Genomic DNA, 19,180 nt, shown 5'->3' on the forward strand with positions numbered 1-19,180 from the left:
CCAGATAAATGTAATTGTACAAACATCATTTCAGTAAGGGAACATGAGTTGCAGCAGAGTGAAGGACAACCTGGAAAAAATAACTCTTAGATTTTTTTTCTCCAGGCATTTTTCTCGGGATAAATGCATATATTTCCATCTGGTATTCCCTTTCTCGCTATTGCCCATTACCAAACTAATGTCTTGGTACCCATTATGTGTTTCCCCTTCTACGTGGGTGACCCGGCATATGTGACTCAGATACAACTCAGACTCGGAAAATTTTCGGATGATTCTGCAATTGTGGGCTGCATCAGCGAGGGGGAGGGAAACTGAATACAGAGGTGTAGTCAATGACTTTGTGAGTAGTGTGGGCTGAATCACCTGCAGCTCAACACCAACAAGACTAAGGTGTTAGTGGTGGACTTTAGGAGGAGAGGAGCATCCCTGCCCCCTGTCTCCATCAAGGGTGTGGATGTGCAGTTTACTCAGGAATATGAGTACCTTGGAGTTTACCTGTATAAGGAAATAACTGCAGATGCTGGTACAAATCGAAGGTATTTATTCACAAAATGCTGGAGTAACTCAGCAGGTCGGGCAGCATCTCAGGAGAGAAGGAATGGGTGACGTTTTGGGTCGAGACCCTTCTTCAGACCTGTAGTTTACCTGTTTACCTACTACAGTTTACCTGTAGTCGTTGACTACACCTCTGTATTCAGCTTCCCTCCCCTTGCTGATGCAGCCCACAATTGCAGAGTCATCCGAAAAATATTCCAAGTCCGAGTTGTATCCGAGTCACATATGCGACCGCACAATGACATTTTTGTATACAGTTCAGTAAAGTATTGCCATACTCCTCAACCTTCTGTCGTGGGGTGGACTGACCATAAAGCATTTTGATTAGCAAAATGTGTAGAAATAGTCCGATGAGGCGCCAGGTTTTGGAGTTATTTTCAAAGTCCAGTCCACGCTCTTGGTCTTATGGAGCGGAACCCGAGCCAGACGAACCCCAGGCTGCTGCAGGACCTCTGGCCGTCGCCTTTGTCCAGCAAACTGACCAGCTAAATGTTTCCCCATTTTCTGTTTTTAATCCCTCAATGTTTGACTCCCAAGCCAACCTGAATCTAACTATTGTTGTATTTAAGTTAGGATAGTATTATTTGAAAAGCAGCAAAATTGATTTTGCACTGAAGCTGTGGGTTAGGACTATTCTAGTCTGCCTGGACTGGTCCAGGAACGCTGAGGCACTGCACAAGAAGGGAGAGGGCCGTCTATCCTTTCTAAGGAGGCTCCGCTCTTTCAACATCGGCAGTAAGATGCTGCAGATGTTCTATCAATTGGTGGTGGCCAGTGCCATCTTCTTTGCTGCCATGTGTTGGGGTAGCAGGGCGTAGGCCGCGAATGCCAACTGTATCAACAAGCTCATCAGTAAGGCTAGCCCCGTCCTGGGGGTGGAGTTGGATTCACTGTAGTTGGTCTCGGAAAGGAGGATGCTCCGCAAACTGGAGCATCTTGGACAATACATCTCACCATCTCCATGGCGCACTGGTCAACCTGAGGAGCACCTTCAGCAACAGACTGGACCCATCAAGGTGCAGCACAGAACGCCACAGGAGATCCTTTTTCCCTGTGGGTATCAAACTGTACAACTCCTCCCCCTTCTGTCGTGGGGTAGACTGACCAACCCCTCCCCCCCCCCCCCCCCGCCCAATCTTTGCACATCACTCATCCTGGACTTTACCACTTAATAATTTAATTTCATGTTTGTGCAATATTACATATGTGCTGTGCAATAAATGATCACTTAAATTTCATTACTATAATGCACATGACATTTTCAATGCCTTGTAACGCTATCTTTTAATTGTTGGCAGACCAAATTGTTGTATCATATCATGACAATAAAGCACCATTGACTATTGAAGAAACAGGTCATGTTTTAAGTGTGAGACAAAGGGAAATTGTGCAAATTAACTCTGCTAGTTGTATCCCTTTAAGAAAAAAGTCTCGACTGAAGAACACATTTACCCAAAAGTAAAGGCTGTGCTCCCTGCTGATCGTCAGCACCTCACACTCACCCCTACTGATGTGTGTACGGCATTGAGCAGGATTAATGCACGGAAGGCTGCTGGCCCTGATGATATCCCCGGGCGCGTCCTCAGGGTCTGTGCTGTGCAGCTGACAGATGTTTGGACTGACATCTTCAACTTGTCACTTGCCCAAGCAGCTGTCCCTACGAGTCTAAAAACCACCTCCATCGTGCCGGTGCCAAAACACTCCACTGCAGCGAGCCTCAACGACTTCCGCCCAGTTGCACTTACTCCCATCATCACTAAGTGCTTCGAGAGGCTGGTCTTGGCACACCTCAAAGGCTGCCTACCTCCCACACTGGACCCCTATCAGTTTGCCTACCGCCAGAACAGGAGTACGGAGGATGCCATCTCCACGGCACTTCACTCCGCCCTCTCCCACCTTGACAACAGAGACACCTACGTGAGAATGCTGTTTATCGATTTCAGATCAGCATTCAACACCATCATCCCTTCCAAACTGATTGCCAAACTCAACGACCTGAGCATCAACCCCTCCCTCTGCAATTGGATATTGGACTTTCTAACCAACAGACCCCAGTCTGTTAGATTAGACAATGACGCCTTCTCAACCATCACCCTGAACACCGGCGTTCCACAGGGCTGTGTGCTGAGCCCTCTCCTCTACTCCCTTTTCACCTACAACTGCACACCTGTACACGGTTCTAACACCATTATTAAGTTTGCAGATGATACAACGGTGATTGGCCTCATCAGCGACAACGATGAGTCGGCCTATAGGGAGGAGGTCCAGCTACTTGCAATGTGGTGCGCTGACAACAACCTGGTCCTTAACACCAAGAAGACCAAGGAGCTCATTGTGGACTACAGAAGGACTAGGGGTGGTACGCACACCCCCATCCATATTAACGGGACGGAGGTGGAGCGTGTTTCCAGTTTCAGGTTCTTGGGTGTCAACATTTCTGATGACCTCTCTTGGACCCACAATACCTCAACACTGATCAAGAAGGCTCACCAGCGTCTATTCTTCCTGAGGAGACTAAAGAAGGTCCATCTGTCTCCTCAGATCCTGGTGAACTTCTACCGCTGCACTATCAAGAGCATCCTTACTAACTGTGTCACAGTATGGTATGGCAACTGCTCTGTCTCCGACCGGAAAGCACTGCAGAGGGTGGTGAAAACTGCCCAACGCATCACCGGTTCCTCACTCCCCTCCATTGAGTCTATCCAGAGTAGGCGATATCTGCGAATGGCACGCTGCATCGTCAAGGACAGCTCTCACCCCAACCACAGATTGTTTACCCTCCTCCCATCTGGGAGGCGCTACAGGTCTCTCCGTTCCCGGACCTGCAGGTTCAGGAACAGCTTCTTTCCTGCGGTCGTTACCTTACTTAACTCTGCGCTTCGGTGATTGCTGCCATCCCCCCCCCCCCCCCACCCCCCCTCAGGCACTCCTCCCATCAGTGACTGATCTCGCTCACCGGAATTTCCACTACCGCTACTGTGCATATATGTATATATTATATGTTTTACTATTCCATCGCATGCATTCTGGTTAAGATGCTGACTGCATTTCGTTGTCTCTGTACTTGTACACTGCACAATGACAATAAAGTTTTGTATATTGTATTGTATTGTATTGTATCAGTCCGATTTATTTCTTATGCAGTGAAAGAACAAAGCAGAATTCTATATAAAAGTTTTATTCAAGAGTAAATGTTTAATGAAGCCCAATTCAAACTAATTATTAAATATTAGCAGCATGATCTCAGCTGCCTAATGAGGGGGCCCATGTATTCCATAGACTCTAGGCATCTTGTAAATTGAAATTGACAAGATTTTTTTTCTTTCCCCATCATGTATGAAGATTAGTTGTCTACTCATTGGTGCGGAGCCTTTAAACATTTTTATTGGCTGCAGTACAAAGCTCGACAATGGCCATAAATCAGCTATCTCGAGAGAATGACTGCAGCGTGAGAATACAATGTTGCTTTCTGATTTGTAATGGTGCATAAAATATCTAACTATGAACATTTCCCTGTCAGTGTTGCAAGACCGTAAACATTCTTCACAGACTGAAACAGAATTTTAATGCAATGTGTATTCTCTGCGGAGCGTTGCTTCCCTCTAAACTGCCTGCAACACCTGTTAAGGTTGTTAAATCTGCAATATATCTTTTGGGTGCCTATTAGGTTTGTTTTAAAGCACTTTATCTGTCTTTTGGAACACATTCCCTCAACATGATGCAGCCTCTCTGATTTCAGATGTTTGACAATGTCAATGTAGAGGAGTAGAAATCAATTTTGAGTGGGTTATAAATTTGTAGCGAGCTTGACAGCTCAACAGACTTTCCCCATTGGAAAGAAAAAATAGTTGAAAAACAAGCTACACTGTGATCCTGATTTTGGTACTTCATTGCGAAATAAAAATTGAATCTAATGCTGTGTGATATTATGCTTTTCAGTAATAAAGAAAAATCACTTATTCTGAAATTTGAGTAAATGCACAAAGCAACGACATAGTAGCCTAGCGGTAGAGTTGCTGCCTTACAGCACCCAAGACCTGATTCTGACTATGGGTGCTGTATGTATGGTGTTTGCACACTCTCCCTGTGACTGCATAGGTTTTCTCCAATGCTCCAGTTTCGTTCCATACTCAAGACGTACAGGTTTGTAGGTTAATTGGCTTTTGTAAATTGTCACTAGGTTGTAAGGTAGAACTAGAGTATGGGTGATCATTGGTCGGCGTGGGCTAAAGGGTCTTTTTCCACGCTCTATCTTTAAAACTAAAACTTAAAGCTAAAATGCATGTCTGAGAAAATGTACAGATGCGGACATTTAAGTAGCAAATGGGAGTAGCAAGTTAGAGGCCTAATATGTGGTGAAACACACAGCCAGAGAAAGACATGGATCGGTAGTGGCAGTTATAGCCCTGAATATAACTTGCTGGAGAATGACATTCTACCCCTGTACTGCTGAGTTGGACAGAAATGTCCTCACTGCAGACCAGAAATGGATCTTTGCATAATACGCTCATGTGCTGTTACATAATGTATTGGAAAACTTGAGAAATATTTCTGGGCATCTTATTCATGGTACATCAGTAGGCAAATTAATTGCATGTGTGGCAGAAGCCCTTGTGGTTAGTGTTAAAGCCACTAGCTTGAGTCTTCTGAAGTTAGAGTTGCGCTTGCCAACTCTACAGTGCCCTCGAAGCCATCTCCCAACATATTACAATGTCTGAAGGCAAGAAGTGGCCCATTTGTAGCGTGTGTGGTGTTCAGTATTCCTCTTGGAACTGTCTTGATTGTAAGATTACTTGGAATAATGCATTCTGCTCTTTGGAGATATAATCTATGTCACCTTTTGTGATGCATCCAAAAGCACAAAATATGCTGTTGTCTCTGTATCCTTGAATGTGCTTTACATTGTAATCTCTTGGACCACAGAGCCATATGATGTACCTGGTTCTTAAGCAATGCAACAATTTCGCAGACATTTTATAGCAGCAATTTTTACACCAAATGTTTAGAGACTCAACATGCAATTACTCAGTGTCCTGTCTTAGAAATGGTATGTCTTGGATCAATTAACTGCGACTTAATACATTCAAAAGACATTGCACCAGTCTGTTGAGATTCTGTAGTTGAAACTGCAGACTCCCAAGTCTGCTTTACATTAGGGGACTGGCAGACCAGGCAAACAGACCACTGGACAATGGTAAACAATGTGTGGCAAGATTTACTAGAGGCAGTTTAGATGCAAGCAACACTTTCCAGAGAAAACGGATTGCACTAAAATTCAGCTTCAGTGTGTGAAGAATGTGTATGTATGGTCTTACAACACTGACAGGGAAATGTTCATAGTTACATATTTTAGGCACCATTACAAATCAGAATGGGAGTGATGGGAGATGAATGTACAGAGGAGGGTGGGAAAGAGGGTGGGGGGTTATCAATGTTCAAGAGTCATGTGTTTTATTGTCATATGTCCCAAAACAGAACAATGAAATTATTTGAGTTTTGCTCAGGATTTCAGCATCTGCTGTTGCTTACGTTCCTCTGAGAATTTTGTACGTTTGAGTAAGGTCATTCCTCAGGCTTCTAAACTCCAAGGAATATCGAAACAGACTATCAACCTCTTCATCGCAGCAATTAATAACCCGACCAAAACTGTACACCCTATTCTAGGCATGACCTTCACAACTCCCTGTACAACCAGCAAAACCCCCTTTTCTTAAATTATAGCTCCTTTGCAATAAAGACCAACGTGCCATTTGTTATCTTAACTCCCTGTCCAAACTGTTTGGTAACTTATTTTGATTCATACAGTGGAATACCCAGGTCCCAGGTTCACTTACTTGCAGTCTCTTTTCATTGTAACTTATGTGTGTTTTAATTCCTTTCATAGAAGTTCATACTTTTCTGTATTAAACTCCATTTACCAATTTCCTCGAGTAACTCCAACATTTTGTGTCCATGCCTCGTCTACACTTGATCTCGCTGATGTAAAAGAGGCCACATTGGAGCATCGAATGAAGTAGATGAGGTTAGAATAGATGCACATGAACCTCTGGGAAGGACTGCTGGGATCCCTGGATGGATGTGAAGGAGGAGGCATAGAGACATGTGTTACATTTCCTGTGGTTGCAGGGGATTACACCTGGAGACGGGGTCATTTGGGTGGGAAGGGATGAGTGAACTCAGGAGTTGTGAGGGAGTAGTTTCTGCAGAAAATGGAAAGGGGCAGGGATGGGATGGTGTGACTGATGGTGGGGTCACTGAAGGTGGCACAAATGTTGGAGAATGATGTGTTGGATGCAGAGGCTGGGGGTGAAAGGCAAGGACCAGGGAAACATCCTTATTCTGCCGGGGGGGGGGGGGGAAGCGGAAGGAGGGGAAGTGAGAGCAGAACCCAGAGGACAATTATATTATACCTTGTCAAATGACCACACTACCTTTACAAGCACCCCTCTGTCAATTCTCCTTGTCATATTCTCAAAGAATTTGAGCAAATCTGTTATGATTTATCTTTCATAAAACCAATTTGACCAGGTTTGATTATATTCATATTTTTACAGTGATTACTTATTTCAGCTTTAATTATTGACTCTACCATCTTGGCAACAATAGATCTTAAACTGGACTATAGTTCCCTGCCTTCTATACTCCTCCCTTTTTGATGCCAGATTGGCTGTTTTCTATCTTCTGATACCCTCTTGTGAATTTAATGGGTTTTGAACAATTTAAACCAATGGGTTCACTATGTCTGCAGTCACTTCCTTTAAACCTCTTGGTCATCAGGTCATCAGGTTGTGGCAAGGTTTGCCTTTAGCTCTGTGAGTCTCTTTCCCAAAGTAGCGTGGAGCATCATCGCTTGGTTTGTCCAAGAACCGCTCTGTCCAAGACTGCAAGGAATTGCAGAGTGATAGAAGTAGCCCAATCCATCATGCAGACCAGACTTCCCACCATTGACTTCAACTACATTTCATGCTTCCTCAGGAAAGCAGCCAACATTATTTAAAACCTTTCCCACCTCGGTTATTCCTCCTTCTCCCCACTGCAGTCATGCCGAACATACAGAAGCTTGAAAGTGTGACCACCAGACCAGGGACAGCTTCTTCCACTCTGTTATCTGGCTTCCGAACAGTTCTACCATAAACTAGGGTACAGTCCCAATTCTCCAACCTATTTCACTGTGAACATTAGACTTTGTTTCTGGAACTGTGACGTTGCAATGCTGTGAATTATTTATCTAGCTTTAGAAACTCTTAATTTGTTTTTATTATACTGTGTCGGTAACACGAGCATAGACTGAAGAATTTACACTACTCCTTAGGAGTCCTGCTAGATCTAAAAGGACCTTTAAAGTTCTTTTCAGAGCTTTGAGGATATCCGGAAACCGAAATGGATGGAGGACATTGGATAAAACCGTGATCTTTTTTGCTTTTTCTGTTTACTAATCATGGATTCAGCGGAAAAAATTAATATGATAGGTAGAGAATAAACGTAGTGAATTTTTGCTGTTCATAAGTTTTTCTGCAAGGTTACGTGCTTATGTATGCATACATATGGGGAGGTATATATATATATATATGTGTATATCGGGTGTATGTATGTATGGGTAAGTAAATAAGTTTGTTACTCCCAAAGAAGAGATATGAATGTTAGAAATAACCCTTTATTCTCTTTGCGCACGGAGCTGGAATTTTTTTTTTTTACAAAGGCTACGGAAGTCTTTAGAATTCTAGCCACGTTAGTGTGGCTATCACTAACTACACCAATTGTAGAGGTAGTTACTTTTCTTTCACCCTATATTAATCAACTCTATCACTTTTTTCTTTTTAAATATTTTTATAATTTAATGTTTGAATGGAAAAGTAAGACAAATACAAGGAGATGTGCTCGGAAGAGCGATGTATATGATTTTAAATTCATCTATTTGATGTTCGGGAGCAGGGTCGGGTTCTGTGTGTTGTACCTTCTGCTCGGTTATAGACCACCTTAGAAACAATATGCAAGACATTAATATGACAAGAGGGGGTCAGGGAATAACATTTTGTAGTTGGAATGTCAAGGGAATCAATGAACCAATTAAGAGAGGTAAAGTTTTGGCACATCTAAATTTAATTAAAACTGATATAATATTTCTTCAAGAAACACACCTTAAGAAGGAATCTCAATATAGACTTAAAGCTAAGTGGATTGCTGAATCATATCATTCCTCCTTTTCCCACAAGGCCAGAGGAGTTGCAATACTAATTCGTAAAGGAATACCTTTTAAGAACTCCTCAACAATAGTGGATATTGATGGTAGATATATTATAGTAGTTGGAGAGTTAAATGGAGAAAAAGTGATCCTTCTTAATGTTTACGGGCCTAATTTTGATAACCCTATGTTCTTTAATAAAACATTTAATAAAATTCCTGAATTTACACAATATAAATTAATAATTGGAGGAGACTTCAATTGTACATTAGATTCATACTTAGATAGATCATCAATGCAAAAAAAAGTAAAATCTCAATCAAGTGTATTTCTAAATTCATTTATTAATACCACTAATATTAAGGATGTTTGGAGAATAGAAAACCCAACTGGACGGGAATATTCATTTTACTCACCAGTACACAAAACATACTCAAGAATAGATTATTTTTTAGTTGACTCTACGTTTATTCCATTTATTTATAATTCAAAATACCATAACATTATAATTTCAGATCATGCACCGGTAACATTCATGATTAAATTAAATGGAATGTCCGAGAAACAAGCATATTGGAGATTTAACCCACAAATTTTGAACGAAAAGTCATGCCAGGAATATATTATTAAACAGATTCAAATATTTTTTGAAGTAAATGACAACCCCGACACACCTATTTCTCTTATGTGGGAAACGTTTAAAGCGTATGTTCGAGGTACATTAATTTCTGCTCAAGCTTTTTATAATAAAGAGAACAGGATTAAGCAACAAACATTGGAAAGTGAAATTAAACAACTAGATATAGAAAATGCGAGAATGCCATCTACTCTAAAACATAATAAAATTGCTGTATTGAAATATAAACTAAATAAAATGTATTCAGAACAAGTAATAAAACTTTATCAAAAAACAAAACAATTACATTTTGAATTTGGAGACAAACCACAAAAACTATTAGCACGTCAGTTACGAAAAATGGAAGGGGAAAAAATAATTCAGAAAATTAGAACAGAGACAGGAGAATTATTAAAAATGCCCAAGGACATAAATGATAGATTTCTCCAATATTATCAGAACCTTTATTCAACTAAAACCGTAGCACAATCAGAAGGAATAGCAGACTTTAAAAAAAAATGTAATTTACAAGGTTTAGATTCAAAAGATAGAGAAGTACTAGAAAGGGAGATTACGATAAAGGATATTGAGGAGTCTATTGGTTCTTTAAAAAATGGTAAAGCAGTAGGACCAGATGGTTTAGGCTCCGAATTTTATAAAAAATTTTATGATTTGCTTAGCCCACGTTTACATAGACTGTATGAGTATATATATACTCAACAGAAACTTCCAGATACTCTAAATGAATCTATAATAACACTTATTCCTAAAGCTGATAAAGATCCGGAAGACCCGGGATCATACAGAGCAATTGCACTTTTAAATACAGATCAAAAAATTTTAACTAAAATACTAGCGCATAGATTAAGTACAGTGATGAATAAATTAATACACCCTGACCAAACAGGCTTCATTCAGAAACGATATTCATACTATAATCTAAGAAGATTATTTAATATTATATATTCCAAGAGAATTATTAATGAAGATCTAGCAATAATCTCACTTGATGCTGAAAAAGCATTTGATCAGGTTGAATGGTCTTATTTATTTTCGGTGATGGAAAATATGCAGCTAGGGGAGAAATTCTGTACATGGATAAAACTGTTATATACAAATCCCACGGCCAGAATATTTACAAACCAAAGGTTGTCATCGAAATTTAGCCTATCTAGAGGTTGTAGACAAGGATGCCCGTTATCCCCATTATTATTTGCGCTTGCTATTGAGCCACTGGCAGAAAGAGTTAGGGGGCATCCGGAAATACATGGATATAACACAAAGGACACAGTGAATAAAATTTCTCTATACGCAGATGACGTATTAATTTACATTACAAAACCAGAAATTAGTATTCCAAACTTATTAAAGCTAATAACCCAATTTGGTTCACTTTCAGGATACAGAATAAATTGGAATAAAAGCGAAATTATGCCAATAAGGGAACATAATAAACAGATAATACAACAATTTCCATTTAAAATAGTAAATGAAAAATTTAAATATCTAGGTATCTATGTAACTAAGATATATACATCATTATTTAAAGCAAATTTCCCCCCATTACTGAACAAACTACATAAGAATATTCAATATTGGAAAACACTCCCTATCTCAATGGTTGGCAAAATTAATGCCATAAAAATGATTTTTTTACCGCAAATATTATACCTTTTTCAGACAATTCCGATATATCTGACAAAAAACTTTTTTAAAAAATTGGACTCTATTGTTAATGATTTTATCTGGGATTATAAGAATCATAGGATAAACAAAAGACACTTGTGTAAATCAAAAATAAATGGAGGCCTGGCTTTACCCAATTTTTTGTTTTATTTCTGGGCAGTTAATATTAAAAATATGAATTTCTGGTTGGAAGAAATAGATCATCAACCAGACTGGTTAAAAATGGAAAAGGAAGATTGTTTACCTTTTGATATTGGTTCGATATTATTTGCTACGTCTAAATTAAACAAAAAAATTTATAGGGAAAACCCTATAATATTTAGTGCTATACGAATTTGGAAACAATTAAAAAAGACATTAAAATTAGATAATTTATCACTTTTTCTTCCAATTGTGAATAATCCTTTGTTTAAGCCTTCATGGGTAGACGGGGGTTTTACACAATGGAAGGATTATGGAATTAAAAATATGGGACAACTTTATAAGGAAGGCACTTTTCTGACATTTCAGGAGTTGCAACAGACTTATGGTCTTCGTGGAAATGATTATTTCAGATATCTTCAACTTAGAGATTATGTAAAATCGAACTCCCAAAATTTTCGAATTAGAAATTCAGAAATTCTTGATGAATGTTGGAACAAACATCCTAATACAGAAAAATTAATATCTTATATATATAATATCTTATTAGACAGTGACATTCCCTCCACGGACTTATACAGACAAAAATGGGAAAAAGAATTAAACCAAGTAATTACGAAAGATACTTGGGAAGAAAGTTTGCAACATATACATCAGTGTTCACTAAACGCCAGACATTCTCTAATACAATTTAAAGTAATACATAGGTTACACTATTCAAAAACAAAACTACATAAAATTTTCCAACATATCTCACCTAAATGTGATAAATGTCAACATTTAGAAGCTACATTATTTCATATGTTTGCAAACTGTATAAAAATTAAAAAATTCTGGGTAAATATTTTTAGCATAATATCTAAAGTAACCAGCACACAATTGGACCCAGATCCAAAATTAATTATACTCGGAATATTAGAATTAAATCAAACATTTAGAACAACACAAAGAAACTTTATGGATTATAGTTTAATAACAGGAAAAAAATTAATTCTAAAATTTTGGAAAGGCCCTACGTCCCCCACAATCAAAATGTGGATTATAGAAATGACGGAGACCTTAAACGTGGAAAGAATCAGATTTTCCCTGTTGGATAAACAGGAATTATTTATTGGAATATGGTCTCCTTTTATTGATTACTTAAAGGGTCAGAATGGTTCAGCACAGGAACCTGACTAGCACTCGGACTAAAGAATGGATGAAATGCTATACTTTGAAATGTACGAATATATCTCGAATGAAGTTTTTGTTATTTTAATAAATTTCTCCACTCTTCTTTAACTAACTTTTTCCTTATCTTTATAATCTGTTTTTGTTTTTGTTTTTATTTTTCTTCTCTCTTTTTTCTTTCTTTACTTCATCTAGTTCTTTAGTTCTATCTAGTTTAAAAAAAAAAGGGGCAAAAGGTATTGGAGACAATATAATAATAATTGACAATATTATCAATTTAAAAATGTATGACTGTAAAGATGTAAACAGGTTATGTACCTATCTCCAATAAAAAATTTATTCAAAAAAAATAAAATATACTGTGGCGGCACAGTAGGGCAGCGGTAGAGTTGCTGCTTTACAGCGAATGCAGCGCCGAAGACTCAGGTTCGATCCTGACTACGGGTGCTGCACTGTAAGGAGTTTGTACGTTCTCCCCGTGACCTGCGTGGGTTTTCTCCGAGATCTTCGGTTTCCTCCCACACTCCAAAGACGTACAGGTATGTAGGTTAATTGGCTGGGTAAATGTAAAAATTGTCCCTAGTGGGTGTAGGATAGTGTTAATGTACGGGGATCGCTGGGCGGCATGGACTTGGAGGGCCGAAAAGGCCTGTTTCCGGCTGTATATATATGATATGATATGATATGATATGATATGATTTTGTTATACTGTTTGTTTTGATATTGAATGGGCTGGACTTAATCGTGCACTAAACGTTGTTCCCTATATCATGTATCTGTACACCATGGATGGTTCAGTTGTGATCATGTATAGTTTTTCCGTTGAATAGTTAGCACGCAACCAAAGCTTTTCACTGTACCTCAGTAGACGTGATAATAAATTAAACTAAAACTAAAGCGTGCAAGGTTTCTCTCAAAATTAACTTTGTCTGTTCTTGTGATCTTTTTAGTTTTTGGCTATTGGATCCTAAAAAACTTTTCAGTCCTCTAGCTTACCACCAGCCGTTTTCACTTTGCATGCTCCAATTTTCAATGTAATATTATTCTTGACCTATGTTAACCACAGATTTATGCCTCTTTATAAATGGGATAAATTCCAACTGTGCATAATGGACCAGCTGTTTGAATACTACTGTCATCTCTTGGCTTATTTTCTCAGTCCCCTTTGGACATCTCCGCCTTTCTATCTTTATGTGACCTTATCTAAGTTGAAGACTGTTGTTTTAGTCCTGTGGAGTTCGTTCCTCCCTTTATAAACTATTCTGTGCCCCTCAGGCAAATCCAGCACTCCTCTCCTCTGCATTTCACAGTGGAGGTTGTCCAACAAAACATTGCCTAAATCATTTCATTTAGTTCTCAAAACCTGGTAAAGCTCTGTCACTTTCTGAAATTTTAGTTTTTCCAGAAAACAACCCTTCTGAAAATAAGAGAGGAAATTCTACAATGTTAATGGCAATTGCCCAGAATACTGTTTCCTTGATTTTTAAGTCCATCGTAGAGAAACTATCCACCCAAACATGGTGTTTAAGGCAAATGCAACCTTAGCACTTGAATAGTCACATATGCATGTGATTTTCATTTCCCCATGCATATTTTAGGAAAAGGAGCCACTACTGTTTCTAAACTAATGAGAGTAATGTTGGCATCAGCATAAACATCTCTCTTGAGATTTTCCTTGCTGCTTCAGCTTTCCGGAAGCTATTCAGATGAATGAAAACCCTTTGGTTGTAAATTCCCTTCACATAAAGTTGGATTGTGTCCACATTGGGATACAAGCAGCAAGCATTCATAGAAGATTTATGAGGATGTTGCCAAGTCTTGAAGACCTGAGCTATAGAGAGAGGTTGACCCATGAGCATGAGGCTGTGGGGTGATCTTAGAAGTGCATGAGATCGTGTAGGGAATGGATTGGGTAAACGCACAGTCTTTTACCCAGTGTAGGGGAATCAAGAACCAGAAGACATAGGTTTAAGGTGAGGATGGGAAAAAAATTACAGGAACCTCAGGGGAAGCTTTTTCACAGAAAGGATGGTGAGTATATGGAAGGAACTGCCAGAGGAGGTAATTGTGGCAGGTACTATCACGGTATTTAAAAGACATTTGGACAGGTACATGGATAGGAAAGGTTGAGAAATGTATGGGCCAAACGCAGGCAGATGGGACAAGTGTGGATGGGGCATGTTGGTCGGTGTGTGCAAGTTGGGCCAAAGAGCCTGTTTCCATGCTGCTTGACTCTATAACTTAATGAACCTTCTTGAGAGCGCTAAAAAGTTTGCCAGCCTCCCTTATGCAGTGCGGATGGTGGTAACAGTGGAGCTAGATGGATTTCTTTGGTTTGCAAATGAGTAGTAAATAAATTGATTATGATGCATATCAAGTGCTTAGAGTGAGTCAAGGGAAGTTGGACCTCATGGTTCTTGATTTTTTTTTTTGGTTTCCTGAAATTAGTGAAATTAGATCTTATTGTTCCACACAATGAGTTTTATAAACTAGTTCCCTGTTTACTTTCAGAGTACAAGTCAATGCTGCTGAATTTTGTGTTCAGAGAGGGAAGTGTATGTGTAGGTTACTCATACTCTGCATTCTATTAGATTGTTGCTGATCATTTACCTACATGATGCATCAATGCATTACATAATTACATCACCATTTCAAATATCTTAATTGATTTATCATCCAAGGTGTAAAAGGCAGACCTCTGGGGCAATTTTTTTTGTGGGTGAGGTATGTTTGTGTGGAGTTATGAAAATGTCATGTCAACAGTGGAGATATATCAGCATCATGTATAAGAGTTATTTGCTGCAAGGATATTTGGGCGGCTTAGTGGCGCAGTGGTGGAGTTGCTACATTACAGCGCAAGAGACACTGGTTCGATCCTGACTACGGGGGCTGTCTTGCACATTCTCCCTGTGACCGCATGAGTTTTCTCTGGGTGCACTGATTTTTTTTTCTCATGCTCCAAAGACGTGCAGGTTTGTAGGTTAAATGGTTTAGGTAAAATTGTAAATTGCCCATAATATGTAGGGCGCTGCTAGTGTACGGGATGATCACTGGTCGGCACGGGCTCGGGCCGAGGGCCAGTTTCCACACTGTATCTCAAGTCTAAATATGCTTCCTTTCTCAAAGCTCCTGTGCCCTGCAACTGTTGTCCCTGTAGTCCAGCAATATCCAGTATCCACCTTCAGGACATATCAGAGCCAGGGCTGCTCCTACCTGCGTTTCAAATGCTGCAGTTTTGTGAGGCTTTCCTGCAGGTGGGGTGGTGGTGGGGAGATGTGGGTTGATATTAAATGTAGCTGGGTTTGAGGAAAACGGGGGGTGCAAAATGATAATGTATTTGATTATGTAAATAATGTACATTTAATAATGTAAATGATTCGCAAAGAGATTTCCATTTCTATTTCCATTTTGTAGACCTGAATCAGGAGTGCTGTCACACTCCCTTGCGCCTTTCAGCATATTGACGGTTTCTTTTTTAATTATTAAGCGTATCTCTGGATATGAAACCAATTGGTGGCTGTTCTTCAGCAGCATTTGCAATGTCCTGAGGGAAGTAGGAAAAGTAAGTTCTGCTCAAATCTCTTTATCTCCTTGTTGAGACTGAGTCTGGGTCAGGAAATACCAGCACTCCTGTATCTGTTCACAGTTGTAAAGATAAAGAGCTCAGTGTGAATATTTGAGCATCAATATGGTTTTCTCACTAAATAATTGAGTTGTATACAATGAGGGGAAAAAAATAATGAAGGATTATTTCAAAGAAGCAATAACGTCAGGTGTTATAAAAGTGAAGATCTTCCAGTCAATAATCTTGATGAAATAACTTTGGAAGGCCCTCTGATTTATTAATATAAATAACGAAGCATGTATTTTTTATGTGATTTATTGTTGTTTCCTTTTGTTGCTCGTGATGCCAAAAATAGTTTTTTGCACAAAAGGTGGACGTGATGCATTGTGTTCACACTGATGCATTGCCATTTGTAATTGATTGGACGTAATCCTTATTTAGTTATTTAAACACGTGTAAAACAAATATCTAATATGGTAGCAAAGTGGTTATGTTACAGAACTGGTGACCCAGAATACTGGAATCCAGAGGCATGAATTCATATCTTGCTAGTGCAGCTGGAGATTTTAAATTTATTGAATTAAATAATTCTAAAGTCAAGTTTTAATAACCGTAATGAATAGTGTGAAAGTACAGAAGTTTTAGTTTACAATCTCATCAGGTTCAATAATGTCAGAGCTATACTGCAGGGAAATGGACCCATCAACCCAACTCATCTGACCAAATCACCTAATTGAGCTAGTCCCACTTACCTGACCCTTACCCGTGTCGCTCCAAACACTCCTTATTCATGTACCTTTCCAAGAGTTTTTAAATGTTGCAATTGTACCCACCGCTAACATTCCCTCTGACAGCTCGTTCTATATACGCACCATCCTTTGGTGTGAAAAAGATGCCCCTCAGGTTCCTTTTATATTTTCCCCCTCTCAACTTAAACCTATTTTCTCTAGTTTTAAACTCCGCTACCCTGGGTCAAAGACGGTGGCCATTCACTTTATCTATGCTACTCTTGTTTTCATAAACTTCTGTAAGGTTACCCCTCAGCCTCCTGCGCTCCAGAGAAAAAAGTCCTAGCCTACCCAGTCTCTCATTCCAACATAAACCCTCCAGTAACATCCTTGTGGATCTTTTTCAAACTGTTTCCAGTTCATTGACATCCTTCCTTCCTACGGTAGGGCAATCATAACTGTACACAGCACTCCACGTGTAGCCTTGCCAAAGACGTGTACAGCCTTAATGTGATGTCCTAATTCCTGTACTCGGTTCCTTGACCAATGAAGGCACGTATGTCAAACCATTCTGTCTACCTGTGTCACTATCAAGAAACTACACAGCTGACCCACAAATTCTACAACACTCCTCAGAGCCCTACCATTTGCTGTGTAAGTCCTGCCCTGGTTTGTCTTGCCTAAATGCAACACCCACATTTATCTCCATCTGAGGTTCCTCAGCCCATTGGCCTAGTTGATCAAGAACTTGTTGCAACTCTGGCTTCTGAAACTAGACCTGCAGTTATGTGGTGAATTCCTTGTAGCCTCTGAAAGGACTGTCTGTACCTTAAATTCAAGGGCATGTAGGGATGGGGAGCAAATATTGTACAAACCAGGATTTTTTGCATTTCATGAAAGAATAACAACATTTCAGTAAAAGGGTGGCACAGTGGTGCAGCTGGTAGAGCCACTGCCTCACTGTATCAGAGACCTGAGTTCAATCCTGAACTCGGTCACAGTCTGTGTGGAGTTTACACATTTTCCCTGTGACTGCTGGGTGCTCTTGTTTTCTCCCACATTCCAAAGATGTGTGAGTTTTTTAGGTTAATTGCCCTTTGAAAATTGTGTAGGGAAAAAGTGGGATGACAAAAACTGGTGTGAACGGGTGATCAGTGTTTGGCAATGGGCCGAGGAGCCTGTTTACGTGCTGTATCTCTAAAATTCTCCTAATGGGTTATAAATGCAATGATTGGAATCCAGGGTATTCTGATTTAACATCCTTGCATCAGAAGGAAAACAGCATGTGGCGTAGTGAACTTGCTAATAATCAAGGTTAATGGTAATCAGAGAAACAGATTGCGAGCTTCTCAAAAAAAAAAGGAAAATAATTTGACAAATAAGCACATCTCCATTTGGCTCAAGTTGAAGTAAAAAATACATTGAAATGCAAGGTAACAATTGCACTTGGATGATAGAGACAAAAAGCACAGAATCAGGGCTTTCAGCCGAACTCATCATGCCCCATCTAAGCTAATCCCATTTGTCTGTGTTTGGCCCATACGCCTCTTGCCCTTTCCTGAACATGTTTGTGTCCAAATGTCTTTTAAAATGTTGTTATGGTTCCTGCACCAACTACTATCCTGTCGGGAAAAAGTTACCCCTCGGGTACCTATGAACTCTTTCCTCTCTCACTGCTCCTGATAACCAGGAAGAATCTGTTCCTCCATTTGGTGCTGCATAACTTCAGGCTTCTGTATCTTTTGCCCTATGGGAGCAGGGAGAAGAATGAATGACCAGGGTGGGACAAGTCTTGGATTACGTTGACGACTTTTCCGAGACATCATGAGGTATAGGTGGAGTCAATGGTGTAATCATCTACTTCTGGAAAGATAGGTGTCACAACTTTCTTTCTAAAACATAGTGCTTTTAACTGAAAAAGTAATAACATATGGACTGACTTTATTATTGAGAAATAAACAACATTCTACATCAAATACTGATATAATTATTTATTTAAAAAAAGATTATCAATGCCAGCTGATTGAGCATTCTGACTTGAGTTATGTTATTCTCCAGTCTTGCTTTGTACTGGAAACCTTCAAGCTGATTCCAGGAGAAGGACTGACAGAATGAAATAATTACTATTCTGTTCTGTGCTGAGTCAACAGGAGATTTGTCTGTGGTGGAATCCGATCATGCACATCAATGTGCCTCCTTGCCCAAAGCCAGTTTTCTCATTACATTTAATAACTGATAGAATTTAATGGTCTGACGCTGATTAATTTAGATCATTGTATTGAACTTGTAAACAGCGGATGGAGAAGCGAGTTTTCTTGTATGTACTTTATTAACTTTAGTAAACTCTTGCCATTAACACCAGCTCCTTTTTGGATTGTACCAAGTTATTAAACAATAACTCAGTGAAAAGGATCTTGCGAGCTGTTGCAAGTAGTTTCAGTTTCTGGTTGTTTAAAACTGCTGTCAGTCTTGGAACTCAATGCGTGCACTGCTTTAGGAATGATGTTACTCCTCCCTACCTATGTTTACAATGAGCC

Source organism: Rhinoraja longicauda, chromosome 3 (assembly GCF_053455715.1).
Source record: "Rhinoraja longicauda isolate Sanriku21f chromosome 3, sRhiLon1.1, whole genome shotgun sequence".
In the NCBI taxonomy this organism is placed as follows: domain Eukaryota; kingdom Metazoa; phylum Chordata; class Chondrichthyes; order Rajiformes; family Arhynchobatidae; genus Rhinoraja; species Rhinoraja longicauda.